The sequence below is a fragment of the Gossypium hirsutum genome, chromosome A04 (genome assembly GCF_007990345.1).
Source record: "Gossypium hirsutum isolate 1008001.06 chromosome A04, Gossypium_hirsutum_v2.1, whole genome shotgun sequence".
In the NCBI taxonomy this organism is placed as follows: Eukaryota; Viridiplantae; Streptophyta; class Magnoliopsida; order Malvales; family Malvaceae; genus Gossypium; species Gossypium hirsutum.
Window position 1 is genome coordinate 34885526 of NC_053427.1, and position 19209 is coordinate 34904734.

The following is a 19209-nucleotide window of genomic DNA, read 5'->3' on the forward strand; positions in this document are numbered from 1 at the left end:
TGGATGACGGTAATTTTGTTGATAGCTTGACAATCTACGCACATTCTCCATGAACCATCTTTTTTAGGCACCAACAGAACAGGTACCGCGCATGGACTTAAACTCTCCCGTATGTATCCTTTCTTTATTAAATCAACAACTTGTTGTTGTAACTCTTTAGTTTCTTCAGGGTTACTTCGATAAACTGGTCGATTTGGAATTGTAGCTCCAGGAATGAAATCAATTTGATGTTCAATACCTCGAATTAGAAGCAATTGACTAGGAACTTCTTCCGAGAAAATATCTTCAAATTCCTATAACAAAAAAACAACAGGCAAAGGTAAAGAGTTATCAAGTTCATTTGTATCGAATAAACACTCCTTGTACATAAGAACAAACATGGGCTGACACATCAATCGGGACTTTCGAATGTCTTTTTCCCTTACAAATACGCTCATTTTTCCACTCTCATTTTCTTTTTGACTCTCTTCTTTCTCTCGTATTTTTACTTCCTCTCTCTCACTTTTTTCTTTCTTTTTTTCAATTTTTTTGTCTTTTTCTCTTTCACTCTTTTTTTTCTTGTACTTTTTCTTTCAATTTCAATTGATCTTGATACACTTGTTTTGGGGTCAACAAGGCTAAAGTAACATTTTTGCCTCGATGCTTGAACGTGTACCAATTTGTGTAACCTTCATGAATTACACGCCTATCAAACTGCCATGCACGCCCTAAAAGTACATGTCCCGCGTGCAAAGGGAACTACATCACACACTACTTCATCTTGATACTTCCCGATGGAAAACGCTACCACAGCTTACTTTGTGACTTTAAGCTCTCCTCCATCATTTAACCATTGCAACTTGTATGGAGTTGGGTGTTTGGTTATGGCTAAACCAGCTTTTCCACTAGCATATTGCTAGCTACATTAGTACAACTTCCACCATCAATACTTAAATTGCATCGGGTGTGAAAAATGTTCTCCCTTTGTTGATCAGATTCAACACTTTGAACACTAAGCCTTCCTTTCACCACAAGAATTTCTCCTTCAACCGGTAGTTCTACTTCTTCTCCCTCATCATTAGATGGTACTTTAGACTCATTTTCATTCTCCCCCTTAGACTCAATTTCACCGTCGTCCCTTACCACCATGATACATCGATTTGGACATTGGCTTGCTATGTGCCCTCGACCTTGACACTTGAAACATTTTATGTCTCTTGACACTTGCTCGTTTTTGTTTCGACTCGACTCACCAATGGGCTGATTGGATTTAGTTGCTACAACAGGCTCCTTTATTCAAACAGGGGGTTTGTTCACTCCTTGGCTCCACTTCTTGGTAGAAGGATTGGCATAGGATTGGCTTACTCCTTTTTGCTTGAGTTGTTTTTCGACCTTTATCGCCATATGGACCATGTCCATCACTTCAACACAGTGTTGTAGTTCAACTATGTTGGTAATGTCACGGTTTAAACCTACAAGGAACCTTGCCATTGTTGCTTCTCTATCCTCCTTGATGTAAGCTCGAATCATTACTATTTCCATGTCCATATAATAATCTTCAACGCTTCTATTACCTTGAGTAAGGTTTTGGAGTCGTTGATATAGATCTCGATGGTAGTATGAAGGGATGAATCTTTTTCGCATGACTGATTTCATTTCAGCCCAAGTAGAAATAGGTCTTTCACCATTTCTCCTTTTACTTGTTATAAGCTGGTCCCACCACATGATACGACCACGGCCCGGGCACATTTTTCGATCAGCTCCATAAGTATTTCTTGCACACCCATGTGAGCTAAATTAGCTCAATTGCATCTCACTGAGCTTTGTTTAGCTCGTTTCCAGCTCAATGGGATCGTTTTGCTCAATTTGACTTTATTTTAATTCTTTTGATTTCATTTGCTGAAATAAATTGAATAAGTTAGTTTATTTATTTAATCCAGCTCAAATAAGTGTTAGTAAATTAATATGTTTAAATCTGAACATCTTTAATAATTTTTTTAGTTTAATTGATTGTGTTTTATTTATTACATCTATTTAATATGCTGAATTTATTAATGTTTTTTATTAGTTTCAGCCGAATTAAAGAGTAGTATTAAATGTGTCTTAAGTTCTTTAAAAGTGACGAATTTATTGTTGTTTTTATTGTCTAGCCAAAATTAATATGTTAATTAACTTGTTTGTTTCATGCATGAGTTAATTATGTATTAAAGGAGGCTGCCGAATTTAATGAGGTTTAATTTATGTCTTGACCGAATTTATTTTGTGTCTGCAGGTAATTAATTCAGCTGGAAACAACTACTTAATGGTAAAGGAGACATGCATTTAAGTTGCTGTTCTACATGCAAGGAACGGCATTTAAAGGGAAGCAAAGACATGAATTAAATGAGCAGCAATAAAGGAGGTGTTGGCCGAATTTAATGTAAAGCATAGACATGCATTTAAGGTGCTGTTGGGCATGCAAGATTCGTCCATTAATGAGCTGCTGAAGTAGGTGCTATTTTCGTGAACAACAAAGGGCTGTTGGTTGGTTTTTCCAAGTAGCCATTTGGCCAACATCATGCTTGGCGTTTCCTCTCTTCAAGGCCGAACTTTACACTACCCAAAGAAGCTTTTAAAGCCATTTTAAAGTATCAAGGCCGAATCGGGACTAGTCCATAAAGTTCTCCATCAATGTCCAGCCGAATCCTCTCATTCTAGAAGTTATTTCTTTTCAGATTTCTAAGCCAAGTGACCTAAGAAACTACAAGGGACGATTAAGGAAGCTTCCAAGCAATTTCAACTTAATTAAGCTAAACTAAAACTGTCCATTTATCTACCTTTTGTGACCATTCGGTTTGACATTCAATATTAGCTATAAATAGTTGCTTTGTAATCATTTTCGAGTTAGACAATATATTTTTAAAACTTATATGAAATTTGTTTACTTTGTGAGTTTGTTTTCAACTCTCATTGTTCTCCAAGGACTGGTTAGACTTATCAAGTAACCCTTGTGGCGTCAACCTGTTTTTGTATTTCGAACTTATCACTTTGCACCCAAAGTGTGGCGTTCGAGTTATACCGAGGTTCCTATCATCTTTGATAGTGGGTCAAGGTTCCATTTTATTCGTTTTCCATCCATACAACATTTAACCTTTCCTAAGTATTCGTATAAGTCCCGGGTTAACACACTTATATTGTGTTGGTTCAACTTGAATACTTGGTTTTCATTCACCTATCATCCTCAATACATTTCATAACCCCTTTTGAACTAAATTTGAGCCTTTATCTCTTCTTTCTTAACCTATTTCGTTCACCCTCGAGTATTACTCCAATTCACGATTGGGCACATCTACGACTCGACTCTCCTTCCCGAGCCGAGGCATATCATTTGGTATTAGAGCTAGCTGAATCGGAGTAAGAATCGAAGTTATCGGCATTTCGGTATTGTAAAAAAAAAGGGAAAAAATTCGAAAAAAAAATCAAAAAAAAATTCAAAAAAAAGTTTGTATTCAATTTATTTTTACTTTTTGTATTTAGTATTGAAGAAAAAAAAGAAGAAAAAAAATTCGGAATTAAAAAAAAAAAGAGAAAAAAAATCGAAATTGAAAAAAAAAAGAGTGATTGAAATTCATTTTGGGTTTGTAAAAGCATTGCTTGTTGCCCGAAGGACCATATCTATATAGCCACACTTAACCATTCCTATTTTGTTTGATAGCCTACCATTTCCGACATCATTACCCACCAAGCCAAATCAATTTTGTAAGCCGACGCCAAACGGTATTGATTTGTCGACTTAGTTTGCGAAGAACTTTGAGGGGTGAAAATCGAGTGGAAAAAGGCAAGAGCGATTGGTGAGACCATTCGAGAGAAGTAAAAGCCAAATAGTGTGAATTTTTTTTTGTGTGAGAGAAGTGTGAGTTTTGTTGTGTGATTAAAAAAAAAGATGTCAAGAAGTTTTGAAGGGATTGATGATGAAGAATATGACGATGTTTTGATCGACTCAACATATCAAACGGTTATTCACGAGGTGGGTCAAATGCTTCAAAGAAAATTGGAACCAATTAAAGAACGATTGAAGAAGTTGGATGAACGATTCCAATGGGAGCAAATTTCTTCAAGTCAAGAGACGAAGAAAAGATCGTCACGACGACACTACTCGACAAGAGACTCTTATCAAGACTTCTATTCAACAAGGCGTTCGAGACCAAGAGAAGCAAACTCCGAGTTTGAGTCCTTCCGAGATGATAAACGAAAAGGTAAACGTGTCTCTACAAGTGCCTCAATTTATTCATCTACAAAGGATTATTTACGAAGAGGCGAACGTGTTTCAAGAGTGTCAAAGTACTCGGCTACGGAAGATCTATCACAAAGAGAAGATTGCCATTTGTATGAAGAACCCTTTTCTTATTCTCAACAAAAGGTTTCTCTTTTTGATGATTTATACTTTTGTAATGAAATCAAAACATCATGTGTAAAAGAAAAAGAGTGCGAGCGAGAAAATGAAAAAGAAAAAGAAATGAAAGAAAAAGAAGATGAGTGTGAGATAGAAAAGAAAATTGAAAATGAGATTGAGAATAAAAACGAGTGTGAAAAAGAAAAGAAAACTGAAAAAGAGAGTGAGATTGAAGGAAGAAATGAGAGTGCAAAAGAAATGAGTGATATGGTAAAGGAAAGAGGATTTGAAAATGAGTTGGAAAAAGAAATAAGCGAAAAAGATGAAAGTGAACGAGAAAGGAGTGTTGTTACTAACCATCCTATGAATTTTCCTTGTTTTGTTTCTACTTTTCAGGTTTCTCGAAATCCCATCGATCAATTTCAACTTTAATACTTTTCTGAGGAGAGACGATTTCGATTAGTCGAGAAAGGTAAAATCATAGATGACTCTATTCCACCAGCGCCTAAAGGTAAGCATGGTAAGGGTTCTATGTTAGTCGAACTTCTACAAATTCATATGCATGATAATGTTGAGATTGCTGAAGAATTAGTTAGTAGAAGACTTTCCTATCTTGATTTGTCTAAGTATCAATTTTTGATTGGTAATGACTTTGATTGGGATGATGGATTGAAAAGTTTTCCTCATGATATTTCTGATGTTTACAAGTTTGATGATGAAGCCAGATTAAAACAACACAAACAAAATTTGGGATTGTGTGATGAAAAGTTGACATCTAATCTGTTTGCTTCTGTTGATCATGTGAATTATCTAATTTGTGATTCTGAAAATTGCTCCATGTCGTGGTTTAAAAGGTTTGAACATGTTTTGCATAATCATTACTTAAAATTACATCATTTCCTTTTTATGATACCGATTTTGAAATTGTCATATCAAATTGGAATGGCAAGAGGAAACTTTGTTTTTGACCCCGGTGCATATCATTTTAAATTGTTGTCAAAAGGATTCGAACTATGGGAAGTTGACTTCAAAAATTATAGCTATCAAGTGCCTTGTGACCCAGGTTTGTTGCAATCAATGAATTTTTTAATTCATTTTGATAAGGTAAGACCAACTTCTACTTTTGATCCCGGTATTGACACATATGTTCACTTGTTGAATAAGATCTTTAAAAATTCTTTTGAGTTTATGATTTCTAGTGTCACTAACCTATCTCTTTCTTGTGTAGGTGACACTTCAGAATGGTTCCCTCCAAAAGAGGGAGGGCGTGAAAATAATTCAAAATTTTCTCGAACCATTCGTGATTTTCAAAGTTTTGGAAATGATTCTATTCGGATCATGAACAAAAGGGTTCGAGATCTTGAAAAATTTTTCTCGAGCAAATGGCCCGATTTGAGGACAAATCGCCTTAAAGAGGGAGGGGATGATACGACCACGGCCCGGGCACATTTTTCGATCAGCTCCATAAGTATTTCTTGCACACCCATGCGAGCTAAATTAGCTCAATTGCATCTCACTGAGCTTTGTTTAGCTCGTTTCCAGCTCAATGGGATCGTTTTGCTCAATTTGAGTTTATTTTAATTCTTTTGATTTCATTTGCAGAAATAAATTGAATAAGTTAGTTTATTTATTTAATCCAGCTCAAATAAGTGTTAGTAAATTAATATGTTTAAATCTGAACATCTTTAATAATTTTTTTAGTTTAATTGATTGTGTTTTATTTATTACATCTATTTAATATGCTGAATTTATTAATGTTTTTTATTAGTTTCAGCCGAATTAAAGAGTAGTATTAAATGTGTCTTAAGTTCTTTAAAAGTGACAAATTTATTGTTGTTTTTATTGTCCAGCCAAAATTAATATGTTAATTAACTTGTTTGTTTAATGCATGAGTTAATTATGTATTAAAGGAGGCTACCGAATTTAATGAGGTTTAATTTATGTCTTGACCGAATTTATTTTGTGTCTGCAGGTAATTAATTCAGCTGCAAACAACTACTTAATGGCAAAGGAGACATGCATTTAAGTTGCTGTTCTACATGCAAGGAACGGCATTTAAAGGGAAGCAAAGACATGAATTAAATGAGCAGCAATAAAGGAGGTGTTGGCTGAATTTAATGTAAAGCATAGACATGCATTTAAGGTGCTGTTGGGCATGCAAGATTCGTCCATTAATGAGCTGCTGAAGCAGGTGCTATTTTCGTGAACAACAAAGGGCTGTTGGTTGGTTTTTCCAAGTAGCCATTCGGCCAACATCATGCTTGGCGTTTCCTCTCTTCAAGGCCGAACTTTACACTACCCAAAGAAGCTTTTAAAGCCATTTTAAAGTATCAAGGCCGAATCGGGACTAGTCCATAAAGTTCTCCATCAATGTCCAGCCGAATCCTCTCATTCCAGAAGTTATTTCTTTTCAGATTTCTAAGCCAAGTGACCTAAGAAACTACAAGGGACGATTAAGGAAGCTTCCAAGCAATTTCAACTTAATTAAGCTAAACTAAAACTGTCCATTTATCTACCTTTTGTGACCATTCGGTTTGACATTCAATATTAGCTATAAATAGTTACTTTGTAATCATTTTCGGGTTAGACAATATATTTTTAAAACTTATATGAAATTTGTTTACTTTGTGAGTTTGTTTTCAACTCTCATTGTTCTCTAAGGACTGGTTAGACTTATCAAGTAACCCTTGTGGCGTCAACCCGTTTTTGTATTTCGAACTTATCACTTTGCACCCAAAGTGTGGCGTTCAAGTTATACCGAGGTTCCTATCATCTTTGATAGTGGGTCAAGGTTCCATTTTATTCATTTTCCATCCATACAACATTTAACCTTTCCTAAGTATTCGTATAAGTCCCGGGTTAACACATTTATATTGTGTTGGTTCAACTTGAATACTTGGTTTTCATTCACCTATCATCCTCAATACATTTCATAACCCCTTTTGAACTAAATTTGAGCCTTTATCTCTTCTTTCTTAACCTATTTCGTTCACCCTCGAGTATTACTCCAATTCACGATCGGACACATCTACGACTCGACTCTCCTTCCCGAGCCGGGGCGTATCACCACTGATACGAGTCACAAAAGCCCAAATTCTTGAAGGCGAGGCCCAATAAGCAAATTCCCAGCCCAATCAAGAAATCCATCCATACTTAGTTGAAAATCAGGCCAAATTGTCAAAGTGGCCCAAGTTGTAAAGTTTTATTTTTATTTATTTATTTATTTATTTACTTAGTTTAAATTTTTATGTCAATATTCAGTCCAAGAGTCCCAGATAAAATGACCTTTGACCGAATTTCCATATTAAAATAATTAGGAGTTTTTTTTATTTTAGTTTTCTAATTAGATTAGGACTAGTTATAAGGCCTATTTAAAGGCATGGCTGTCCACCTTGTTAAACACTTATCATTATTATTAAAATTTCAGATTTGTTGAGAGCAGAATTTTCTTTGAGTTTTCTCCAAGAGTTTTCTCTTGAGTTTTCTTTAGAAGTTGTTTTAACAATCTTGTGATTGTGGGAGCCATCTTCAACCTTCTTCTTGCCATTGATATTCTTTGGAGGGGAGATTAGAGCCGTTTGAAGGGAGTTGTGAGATCTTTCAGGATTTCAAGGCTTCTTAGGACTTATCTTTTAATTTCTTACTGTCAATTCTTTCTTTATTTCTGCTTGTGCCGAATCTTTATCTAATTTATTTTCTGTTCTTATTGTGTTTTCAGCCTTTTTCTATCTTAAGGAATTAGCCCAAAAATCCCCAATTTCTAGGGTTCTTGCCGATTCATCCATACTCTTTTTTGGGAGAAATTAGATTGCCGAAATTTGGGGAAAACTATCTGGGTGTTCAATTGGGCAGAATCGCAATCTCTTCTAGGGTTTCAAGATTCCTTATTAACACTTATTTCTATTCTCTATTTGATTCTTTACTGTTTTGGGGATTTTATTTCAGATCTGAAAATTCAAAAATCTAATCTTTTAATTTTCTGTTTCGTTTCAGATCTAATTGTTTAAGGTTTTCGTAGGAGTTTCTCGTGACTTGGCAACTCGATCTTGTTCTGCGCGCAACCCCGTATCAACCACACAATTGCATAGTCAGAAAACTCTATAGCTACGAGCTTTACCTTTTTACTTTCTGAACAGTTGTGGCAATCAAAAACAAACTCGATCTTCTTTTCCCACTCCAAATAAGCTTCAGGATCATTCTTACCTTGGGATGGTGGAATTGTCATCTTGAATTTTTAAGATTATCATCTGGATGATCACGATCTCTAGGACCCCGATGTCATTGGTTGCCTCGTTGTCATACACTTTGAATAGATGAATTATCACTTTCTTGCTCACTCTATTCATTACGCCCTCGTCTTGGACCTTCCGGAGTTGCCTTATGTTGTTCACGTGTCTCAACTTGAAATAACTGATCTTCGATTGGTTTGAGTTTACGATCGAATAACAGCTCCATCTCTCGTATAAGTGCTTGTAGTGTCAAATTAGGAATCCTTCCACCCACAACATTGCAAATGGGTCGCAATCCTTCTCTGGCCATTTGATTTCTTTCGAGACTTCTAGACATGGAATTTTTATCACACAGCAAACCTCACACTTCTCTCACAAAGAAAATTCACACAATTTTGGCTTTTTTTCTCTCAGATAGTCTCACTACACTCTAGCCTTTTTCTCTCAAGTTCGCCTCTCGAAGTTCCCCACGGACTACTTAGACGAATCAGCTCCTATTTGTGGGTCGGTTTGCAAAAATAATGTGGAATTGGGTGATGGGTTGATATTGGGACAAATAGGTGAGCTAGAAATAAAAAGAAAAAGGTGAAGTGTGGCAGTTTGGTTTTAGAAAGAAATAATGAATTTGTTGGGTAGATAATACTTTTGAAACACAACTTTTCACTTCTTGCTTTGTTTTCAAGAAAATGTATATTTCAACTTTTGCACTTTTCGAATGTATACTTTTTTTTCGAATTTTTTTCTAAACTGCAATCCTGGGAATAACGAAAATAATTATTCTCATTTCAATTTAACTAGCTCTGATACCAAATGATACAAACTCGGATATGGATGTCACGAATCGTGTTGTTGCCTGATCGTTTAAATTGGGTAAGATTGACAATTTAAAAAAAATAGGTTTAAGATAGTTGAAGGATAAGTTAAAAGGAAAGGTTGCAAAAAGGTTAAATAAACAATGATAGATGGTAGGCTAAAGCTTAAGAGTTAACCAACACAATAGATTCATGTTGACCCAAAACTTAGAAAGTAATTAGGCTGAAAAGGGTGATGGAAAAATGGTAAGGATCATTTGATAATAAACATCGACCCGCTATCTACAAAGATAGGAACCTCGGTATGGTGAACGCCGTACTTGGATACAAGTGATAAGTTCAAAAAATAAATAGAATTGACGCCACAAGGGTTGATTGATAAGCCAACTCAGTCTTTGGAGAACAATGGGAGTTGAACACTCACAAAGTAATAAGATATTATCAAATTCATCAAAAAAAGTCCTTTTACAAAGGTTGATTTCTCCTATTTATAGTGCTAGAATAGGCTAGACGAATAGTCACAAGAATTCATCTTAATGTGCTAATTAAAAACTAAAATAAAGTTCAAGTCTTTTGAAATTCTTGAACCAAATAACTCCACTCTTGAATTCTTTTCAATTCAGCTGAATGAATGACTGTAAATGCTTGAAAATTGACTCTTGAATTGTCCCTTGGCTAGCCGAATGGACACCAGCTCCTTAAAGGCATTTTGAATGCTTTGAGTTAAATTTTGAAGTAGCAAAAATGGCTGATAGATGAAGAGGTTGCTGCTGAACTAAAAGGATGGTATAATGCTTCTTAAACTCCTTAAATGATGTATAAAACCTCATTTGTAACAGCCCCCTTGCTTGTAATAAAAAATGACTTGAAAAGCCACTTTATTGAATGTGTAACAGTTATGAGCTAAAGAGTTACCTGCATTTAACATTAAATTGAACTTATTAAACACATTTAAGCACTTATTGAACATGCACTCATTAAAACTTAACTTAGATAAATGGACTAAAACCCATGCAACAATTATTCCAGCAACTAGTTAAATTAATAGAAGCATAATTAATTAAACTTAAACCATGCATCAATAAATAATCATAGTAACTAGATTAATTGATACGTACTCACCTCGGATGAGATTCGTGACGTAAGAATTTGCCTGATCTTAAATCGAGTAAGTTAGGGTGTTTTAAAGAAGGTTGATGGAACGAAAGGGGGTTTGGGTTTAAATAGGATAACTCAGTTTTGGGAAATGATTCAAGGAATGGAAATTGGGAATTCAACTAAGGTTCAAGCAAGGACTAGCACAATAGGAGTGTACTAACTCGTTACTTAGATGAAAATTAATTCAATTAAGATGGTATGGAAATAAGGTGGAATATTGGTATAGGACCTCGACCCGCTATCAAAGGTGATAGGAACCTCGGTTTATCTTAGAACGCCACACTTTGGGAATCAAAGTGATAAGTTCGGAAACAAAGATAGAACGACGCCACAAGGATTCTTGATAAGTCAAACTAGTCTTTGGAGAATATTGAGAGTTGAAAACAAACTCACAAAGTTGACAAAATTCATAAAATGTTCATTAGCCTTTTACAAGAGAGAAACAACTCCTATTTATAGCTAAAAGTCTAGCTAGCCGAATGGTCTTTCTTAGCCTTGAATATTTCGGTTGGAAGCTGCTAGAATCACTCAAGGAAGTTTCCTTGAAACTTCCCTTTGGCTGATACATGGATGAATCCATCTAACTTAACAAGGTTGGGCCGAATGCTTGAAGAGAGTGGGAAGAGTGCTTTGTGAGCTGAACAGTCATGTAGTAATTAAATGAAGCTTGGAAAAAGTTAATGGACAGCTCCCTTGGTTCAGGTGAATACTTAATGAAGAAGCATGCCCATTTATCTTCACTAGGCGTCACTCTTAATGGTGGCTGCTGGAATTAAATCCTCATGGCTTTTGATTTCCACGAAAAAGGCAGCTTCTTAATTGCTCTAGCAGCTTCTTTAAGGCATTCATGCATGAAAAGAATCCAACAACTTCTTAAATGCTTTGTTGATCACGAGTTACATTCATTGTGCCGCCTATTGCTTAGGAAAAGAATTCGGTAGCCCCTTAAATGATGTCCCACGCATGCTGCTCCTTTAATGGATGTTTACTGCACATTTATTTAAACTCATTAGTCAACATAATCTTGAATTCGGCTGTAGCATTAATACTATTAAATTCGGTTATAACTAATATTGCAACATGCAATAAATTCGACTAAGTCAAATTGGCAGCAACTAATTAAATTTGTCTCTAAGCTAGACACATTAAATTGATGTCCTAAACTAGACACATTTAAGTTATGTATTAATATAAGGCATATTTAATAATTTAAATTAAAAATGTCCAGCTTTAAGACACATAAATTAATTAATTATTTAAGCATAAATTTAACTAATTAACTAACACAACTAATTAAATTTATTCCAGTCAAATAAATGCATCAAATAAATAAATACACATTCAGCTCAATGAGCTAGCTAAGTGTCAAATTGAGCTTCCTTGAGCTAGCACGAGCTATGTCAGTTTGTAACACATTGCACAACGAGCTACTCGAGCTAGACTCTTGATGTTCGGCCATGCCTTCCATCCAAACTCGAGCAATGTAACTTGCTACGGCTTCTTGGAACCTCTTGGCACGAGCTCGAGTGATTGGCCCCGATGGCAATTCCATGGTCTTCATGGGCGAGCTCGCATCATTAATTAAGAGCAACACTTATTAAATGAAGTTCAATAAAAACTCTAGTAATTAAAATAAACTAAGACGAGTTGAATAAAGTCCAGCAACTCATTTATTAAAATTAGATGAGTTTATTAAAATTCAAGTTCAACTTTCAATAAATTGCAAGTGGTGCCAATTGGGTTGTTCCATGCATGGTTATTGGATTCGGCTTCGTGCTCTCCCAAGCTCGATCTACATAGCTTGCTAATACTTCTTGAAATTTCTTAGGTCGTGATCGAGTTATAGGTCCTCGTGGCAGCTTAATGGATTCGGTAGTAATTTCTCAAGTTATGTTCGCATCAGCCCATGTTTGTACTTGTTTATAAAGAGTGCTTTTTTAATGCTAACAAACTCAAAAACTCTTTACCTTTGTCTATTGTTTCATTGCTTCAAAAATTTAAAGATATTTTCCCGGAAGAAGTTCCTAATGGGCTGCCCCTTATTCGAGGTATTGAACACCAAATTGATTTCATTCCTAGGGATACAATTCCAAATCGACCAGCCTGCCGAAGCAATCTCGAATAAACTAAGGAGTTACAACAACAAGTTATTGATTTAATGGAGAAAGGATACATACGGGAGAGTTTAAGTCCATGTTTAGTGCCTGTTCTATTGGTACCTAAAAAGGATGGTCCGTGGAAAATGTGCGTAGATTATCAAGCTATCAACAAAATTACCATCAAATACCGTCATCCAATCCCTAGACTTGATGATATGTTCTCTAAGATTGATTTGAAAAGTGGCTATCATCAAACGCACATGCGGGTGGAGGACGAGTGGAAGACCGCATTCAAAACCAAATACGATTTGTATGAGTAGCTAGTCATGCCATTTGGCCTCACTAATGCTCCAAGTACTTTCATGAGGTTGATGAACCATGTTTTGAGGACTTTCATTGGTCGTTTTTGTGTAGTTTATTTTGACAATATTTTAGTTTATAGCAAATCTTTATCTGATCATCTTGAACATCTACGTTCTATTTTGGAAGTTTTACGCAATGAAGTTTTATATGCAAATCTTAAGAAATGTAACTTTTGTACTAACAAAGTTATTTTTCTAGGTTTTGTTGTAAGTGAAAGTGGTCTCGAGATGGATCAAGACAAGATTAAGGCAATACAAGAATGGCCACGACCGACCAACATCAGCCAAGTTAGAAGCTTTCACGGCCTTGCAAGTTTTTATAGAAGATTTGTGCCAAACTTTAGCACACTTGGTTGCCCCATTGACTGGACTTATCAAAAAGAATTCCCCTTTTCTTTGGTCTGATGAACAAGAATCTGCTTTTGTTAGAATCAAAGAGTGTTTAACTAATCCTCCACTTTTATGTTTTCCAGATTTTAACAAAATTTTTGAGGTGGAATGTGATGTGTCTGGTATAGGAATAGGTGCGGTTTTAACGCAAGATGGATGACTGCTGGCTTATTTCAGCGAGAAACTAAACGGAGCTACGCTCAACTATCCTTGTAACACCCTAATTTTGGGCCTAGTCGAAACAGTGGTGATACGACCATGCCCTGGGCACACTTTTGGATCAGCTCCCTAAGCATTGTTTGCAAATCCATGCGAGCTGAATTAGTTCAATTTCATTTCGTTAAGCTCCGTTTAGCTCGTTTCCAGCTCACTCGAGCTCAAGTCAACTCACTCAAGCTCAATTCAGCTCAATCTTAACCCAATGAGCTTATTTTTAGCTTTCTTTAGCTTGCATTTATTTTGCTGAAATAAACCATTTAATTTGTCATTAGTTAAATTAGTTGTTTATCTTAAGTTAGTTAATTTGTTAAAATCTGGACAAATAATTAATTAAGTGTTTTAATTATATCTAAATTAAATACTTAATTAATTATGATGTTTTAAATATGTCTAAAATTGTTAATATGTATGGCCAAATTTAATGTGCAAATTATTGAGTTCATATGCTGCTAATTTAATGTGTTTGAAATGCATTTAACTTGCTGATTTAATTTGCTGCAGGTTCATGAACGGATTGGTGCAATGTATGGGAGTGTGCATGCACAATTGAGGTTCAATGGATGGCATTTAAAGGAGCACATGCATTTGGGACGTTCATGCAAGAGGGAGTTCCTGAAAGTTCATGTATTTGAAGATTCATGGATCATATTTATGGGGGAAAATACATGGGACGTTTCATGCATGATTCATGCATTTTCAAGATGACCATTCAAGTATTTTAGGCACATTAATGCCTCATTCAGCCAAGGGAGATGTAGGATCATTAAAGAGCTGCACATTCATGGAATTATAGAGATTCTTCAAGGCTAAGGATGCATGAATGCATCAAGTGAAGCATCATGATGGTTCGGCCAATTCATGTACCATCTTCAAGCATGAACTGGATTTTAATGCTATTTGTGTGAACATGTTAAATACCTGTGTGAACAGAATTTAAGTTAGTGTGAACAACATAGATGCCAAATATCAATAGGCATTTTAGGCTTATAAATAGCTTACTTGTTTATTGTAAAAGGTTACAGAATTTGATTATTGAAAACTTGATTGTGAGGTTTCCTCCTATCCTATTTCGTACGAGTCTCGTTCTGACTTATCTAGCTCGCTAGTGGCGTCAACCCGACTTCTTGAACTTATCACCATCCTGGTGTGGCGTTCATCCACCTTTTTATACCTTTGGTTCCTACCTCTCTATAGGTAACGGGTCAAGGTCCATCTTCGACAATCCATTAAACCCACCTTAAGCAATATAAGTCCCGGGGCAATACTTCATATAGTATTGAATCGTTCTTCGCTTGAGTTCTATTTTTCCATTCCATTTTAACTATTAAATTATAAACAATATTTCTTTATTTCACCGAGCCTATCAAACATCTATCCAAACCATCTTTTGAACCCATTTTCTCAACCTCCGCTATAAAAAATCATCTAACTCCATCTATCTACAAAATCGAACAAACTTCTCGTCGACGATCGGCCAATCAAGTGAATCGACTCAATCAACCGAGCCGGATCACATCAAGTGGTTTCGGGACCACATATCTGACGATGAAAATTTTATTTTTTATTATATTTTTATGGTCTAAAATTTCATGGAATAATTTCGTAAAAATTTTTGTTCAAAAATTTTGACATTCGGGCACTTAATTTAGTCAAAGGGACTAAATCGTAAAAAGTGCAAAAGTTGAGTTCTACATACTAGAGGTGTCTAATTGTTATGAAATTTTAAATTGAGGGTCCTTAAATGGTAAAAAATATTGTTACAAAAATAGACACGAAATGGGTGTAAAAAATATTTTTAAGTTAGGGGTATTTTGGTAAACTAATAATTAAAAGAATTAAAAAGGGAAATAAGCCAAATTAGCTATCATCTTCTTCATTCAACTATTTCTACCAGTAGTAGCCATGGTTAAGGTTTGTTCAAACTCCCAAGCTCGATTGTAAGTCCTCCTTAGCCCCGTTTTTAATGTTCTTTACATTTTTGAAATCCTGGTAACTTGGTTAAGCTTATTCTAGCAATAATTTAACCTAGGGTTTATATTTGGAAAAATGGCCATAGGTGAAATGTTTTTATTTTGATGTTTTATGGTAGAATATGAAGCTTGAAATTGTGTTAAACAACTTTTACTAAGAAATTTTACTTGAAAACGAGTAAAACGACATAATCGGTAAAAATACCTAATGCTCATAAGTACATGTTAGAGTGTGAATTTTATGTTGCTACAGAAGGGGAAAATGATCAGCATGTCATAAAACATGAGAAAATAGGATGAATTTTAATTTACAACCCTATGGGAAAAAATGTAATTTTGACAAAGTTTAGGGGCAAAATTGTAATTTTTCCAAAATATGATTTTGGGTCAATTTGAATAATGTGAGTCCTAATTAGGCTATATCTGTAATGATAGAGCAAGGAAAATTGAAATTTGGGCTAAAATCGACAAAATACCAAGTTGTGGACAAAATGGTAAAAATGGTCACTTTCGTATACGAGGTAAGTTCGTGTGTTAATAATAATGCAATACCATACTTGAATTGTGATTTTCTATTGTTATGGCACAAATTGTATGATTTAAATGTTTAGGAGAAGTTGATGGATGGTGTGTATGATATGGAAAATGTGATGCTTGTTGTGTCATGTGAAATTGAATGGCAAAATATTGTTACATGAATTGAATGTTAAATTACTATTACATGGGTTGTATGAATTGCTACACGGTTGTACCTGAAGAGATTTCGACAAGTTTGTACGTAAGTAATTTATCATTTCTTTTTATTTTATTATATTTTTTTATCATATGAAATGTGGTTGCCTATAGAATGATTATTTGTTGTAAATTGCAAATTGAAAAAGGATTATGAATAAATTTGTAACAAGTTGGAAAGTGAGGAATTTCCCGGTTGAGCCTTCGGAATAGAAACGATACGAATGATCTATTGTGAGGTCACGTGTGTAGTACTAAGTGCAGGCTACTACGCGTACCCGATAACTTCGATCACGTGTGTAGTGCTAAGTGTAGGCTACTACGTGTATCAGATGGTTAGGTCACGTGTGTAGTACAAAGTGCATGCTACTACGTGTACCGGATAATTGGTCACATGTGTAGTACTAAGTACAGGCTACTATGAGTACCAGATAGCCTTGTCTACAAGTGTGAAAATATGTGCAGGCAACTGAGTATCAGTTATTATTCCAAAAAGTTCAACGGGAAAATCGATTAAGTAAAAATACATGTGAACATGATTATATGTTGAATAAGTACAGGTATATGTTTATGAAAATTATGAGCAATTTGCTCGATATTTGAGTGAACTTCGATAAGATAAAATGGATTAAGTGAAATTATGTAAGAGTGAATTTTAGTAGTAAAATAGTGTTGGACAGCAGCAGTTGCGTGACTTTGAAAATTCACCAAAAATTTTGTAAGTTGAATTAAATTTTTAAAAAATTATGGAATTAAATATTAATGAGTTTGTTTTCATATAAAAGAAACAGGGGGAGCAAAATAGTTCTATATTATGTGATATTCTAATTTTTGAGAGACAGTATCAGAATGAATTCAAGATCCCCTGTTCTGACTTGGAAAAATCGTTAAAAATTGTAAAAAAAATAATTATGAGCTATAATTTATATGAATAGAATTCTAAATGAGTCTACTTTCAGGAGGAATAGACGTGAACATCATCCAAGTCCCGAAATATGAGATAAGTAATTTTTAGCGAAGAGAGGTTAGAACTATTGGACAGCAAAACAGGGGAAACTTTAATGAATAAACTGTACTAATTGGCTAAACCAAAAATTCTGGAAATTTTATGGGAGAAAGGTATATGAGTATAGTTTCAACGAAAATTAATGAAACTAAATTTTGAGTTTTGTAGCTCCAGATATGAGTGATTTAGTAAATGTAACTCGATAAAACAACTTAACCTGAACATGTGTAATTGTACAATTATAGTGTTTTATCTTGAAAAGCATGTTAGTAATTGCTTATTAATTTCATATGGACTTACTAAGCATAAAGCTTATCCATTCTCTCCATTTCTTTAGTATTGGCAGGTCGGCTCGGGGTTGGAGATCGTCAGAGGAAAAATCACACTATCAAACTATCATTTTTGGGAGAATTAATTCAAATATTAGAAATATCAAGTGAGTAGCATGTATAGGAATTATTATTATGACTTTGACCATACGTATCAGTCTGCATTGAGTTATCGTATATGATCATGAGATGTGGTCCTTATCCATTATGGTTTATAAGTTTAATTAATCATGCCATGTCCTATGTTGAGATGGGATGATATAGTTAGCTTTGTTTGTTATGCATGATTGGTAATACATCAGGTAAGTTAAATGCAGGCCAGTGGATCATGAATTAAATGGAAATGAGTAATGTTGCCTTGAATATGGATGTTTAATGGACAAATTGGTAACTACATTAAGATGGTATAAAATGAGAATAAGATTTAGCATGTCTAGTTCTAGTTAATGTAAGAATGTATATTATATACAGCATGGTAAGCAAATATGTTTAAAGTGAATGACATGTTATTACATGAGTATGGATGTGTAAGTGCTCATTTATGCCACGTTATATGTTTTTTAAATATGAGTCTATGCATGTGTTCGAAAAGTTTTGAATTAAATGAAATTTTATGGCCCGGTTTTTGTCTATGTGTATGGTTAAGTCTGGTAATGCCTCGTACCCTGTTCCGGCCTTGGATACAAGTAAGGGGTGTTATAATCCTACCTATGACAAGGAAATGTACACGTTGATACGTGCATTAGAAACATGGCAGCATTATCTTTGGCCTAAAGAATTTGTTATACATACGGATCATGAGGTTTTGAAGCATTTGAGAGGACAAACCAAGTTAAACAAACATCACGCAAAATGGGTCGAGTTCTTAGAATCCTTTCCATATGTAATCAAATACAAACAAGGTAAGCAAAATATCGTTGCGGATACTCTTTCGCGAAGGTATGCTCTTTTAAATTGTTTAGATCTTAAATTACTTGGTTTTCTGATACGGGGATTGCGCGCGGACCAAGATCGAGTCGTCAAGTCACGGGAAACTCCTACGAAAGCTCTAAACGAACAGATCTGAAATCAAACAAAGAATGAGATTAAATCTGGAAAATTAAAATCTGGAATAAGAACCCTAAAAATCAGCAAGATCTAATCAACGAACGAAACACTTATGAAAGAGGTTTCTTGAAACCAAGAACACGAAATTGATTCCCAAGAATGAACTCCCACAAGCCGAATCTGCCAAGAACACCAAAACAATAAGTAGATTGAAACAATCAGATTTTTAATTGGAAGATTAGGGATTTGGGCGGCAAAAAAAAAAGAAAAGAAAGAAATAGGTGAAATTGAACAGTTCAAGAAGTGAATTTAAGTTGCGATTCGGTCCAATTGAACACCCAATATGAATTGCCCAAATTTCAGCAGCCGAATTTCACCCAACAAGAAGAAATAGAAAACGACAAGAACCCTAAATTTTGGGGAATTTTGAGTCGATTATATGTGGCCAATAAAAGAACCGATTAAATGAAGAGTTCTTGGAGTTTGAATCAAGGCTGAAACACAA